Genomic DNA, 2,137 nt, shown 5'->3' with positions numbered 1-2,137 from the left:
AAAAACCTATACATAATTATAACCTTATTCATTAGAGCCCCAAATTAAAACAAACAAAAAACCAAAACAAAACCCAGGTGTCCTTCAATGGGTGAATGTTTAATCAATCTATGATACATCGATACCATGGAATACTCTCGGCAATAACAAGGAAAGACCTACTGATACATGTAATACCTGCATGAATCTCCAGAAAATTAGATTGAGTGAGAAAAGCCAACCCTTCCAGAGGAAGCTCGGCGGCCATGGCCGCTGTAAGCAGGCCAGGCGCCTGCTGCTGACGGGCTTTCCCCTAAAGCTGGCGAAGGTGCAGCCGCCGTCCAAGCTGCCGCAGCATCCGGACCCGCGGCGTGACAGGTTCCAGCAGCGAGGGACACAGCCGCCTTCAGATCTCATTATGCATCAGAAAAATGAAAAAACAGACGAAAATTCTATGGAGGAAAGGAATCCACTTAGCCTTTTCTTAGAAATGGAATACTGGGTTTGGAGGCTTTAAGAGGTTCTACTTTCATCAACAGTTGTGCATTCTGAAAGCCAAGTTGGGAAGGCCAGTTACTTGGAGCAGGCATTTGAGGCATTTCCAACGCAGAAAGAAGGCCCTTCAAATCCAGAAAATGTGGATCCAGGATGAACCCCTTTTTGCTAAGACAAAGTCCGATATGGCTGTTCAGAATCTTAGTACTTTGTCCTCTAAAGTGAAAAGAAAGGACACTAAACACTTCATTTCCTCCTCAAGTACCTTCCTGAAACTCCAAGCAGAGAAGTTGCTATCATCAGCAAAGAACTCTGATCATGAACACTCTGGAGAGAAAAGTTTCGTGAAGGCAGCTGCCGACGTACCAGCAAATAGTGTTTTAAGTCAGGCCAGTGGTCACAGACCTAGGACGGAGCCACAGGCTTCTGATCTTCCTATGAAGTTCAATGGGAAGAGCCAGAGTACAGGTGAGAGTGGCACAATCGTGGTCACCTTGAGCTACCATAAGAGAAAGCGCTTTTGTTATGGCTGCTACCAAGGGCTGGACCACCACAGGAATGGGGGACACCTGATTCCAAAAAAGTTCCAACTTAATCGACAGAGAAGAAGAATAAAAGTATCTCTTCATATGATGTATGAGAAATTATCCATGATTAGATTTCGGTACAGGATTCTCAGATCCCAGCACTTCAGAACAAAAAGCAAAGTTTGCAAGCTAAAAAAAGCCCAGCAAAGCTGGGCACAGGTCACTGGGGACCATCAAGAGACCCTTATGGAGAATGGTGCGGGTGGCAGTTGCAGCCCATTCCCTTCCCCAGAACCTGAAGACCCTTCTTGCCGGCATTAACCATAAGCTCGGGCAAGGAGCTTAGTTTAGATGAAGCATTCCCTGACTAACAGAAAGGCAGTGCCACATACATCTGGGACCAGTCACCCTGTTCCTCTCCTAAGTGGGAGTGTACAGAGCTGATTCATGACATCCCCTTACCAGAACATCATTCTAGTAACATGTTTATCTTGGAAACTGAGAGAGAAGTTATGGCTCTGGGTCAGGAAAATCGGATAAGTACTGTCAATGATGACAGAGTACAACTGTCAGTGTCAGGGGCAGATCAATCTGTGAGTAGTGTAGATGGGGGTTGAGAAACTTTAATGTAGATAGTCTGCATTTAGAGTTAGATACAAGAAAAAAAATGAAGATAAATGTTCTTTTCCTACAGGTCCAACATATAACAATTTATATGCATCTATGGAAGTATGTTCTTTGTCTTCCCTAAACCATTCTCTTTGCTGATTTGTTGTTTGTTTGTTTTTTTTTTTGGTATCATAAAGAATTTCATGAATTTACTTATGTGTTTTTTGTTTGTTTGTTTATTTGTTTTAACATCTTTATTGGAGTATAGTTGCTTTACAATGGTGTGTTAGTTTCTGCTTCATAACAAAGTTAATCGGCTATACATATACATATATCCCCATATCCCCTCCCTGTTGCGTCTCCTTCCTTCCCACCCTCCCTATCCCACCCCTCTAGGTGGTCACAAAGCACCGAGCTGATCTCCCTATGCTATGCGGCTGCTTCCCACTAGCTATTGGTTTTACACGTGGTAGTGTATATATGTCCATGCCACTCTCTCACTCTTTGCTGATTTGAAAGATCTCATT

General features: G+C 43.4%; 1 pseudogene; it reads left to right on the top strand.

Moving 5' to 3' along the window:
• Positions 1–410: 410 nt before the first annotated feature.
• LOC132363325 (sentrin-specific protease 5-like) lies at positions 411–1,618 on the top strand (annotated as a pseudogene).
• The last annotated feature ends 519 nt before the right edge of the window (positions 1,619–2,137 follow it).

The sequence above is a fragment of the Balaenoptera ricei genome, chromosome 3 (assembly GCF_028023285.1).
Source record: "Balaenoptera ricei isolate mBalRic1 chromosome 3, mBalRic1.hap2, whole genome shotgun sequence".
In the NCBI taxonomy this organism is placed as follows: domain Eukaryota; kingdom Metazoa; phylum Chordata; class Mammalia; order Artiodactyla; family Balaenopteridae; genus Balaenoptera; species Balaenoptera ricei.
The sequence above is the reverse complement of the archived record's forward strand: the minus strand, read 5'-3'. Positions and strand labels throughout refer to the sequence as shown.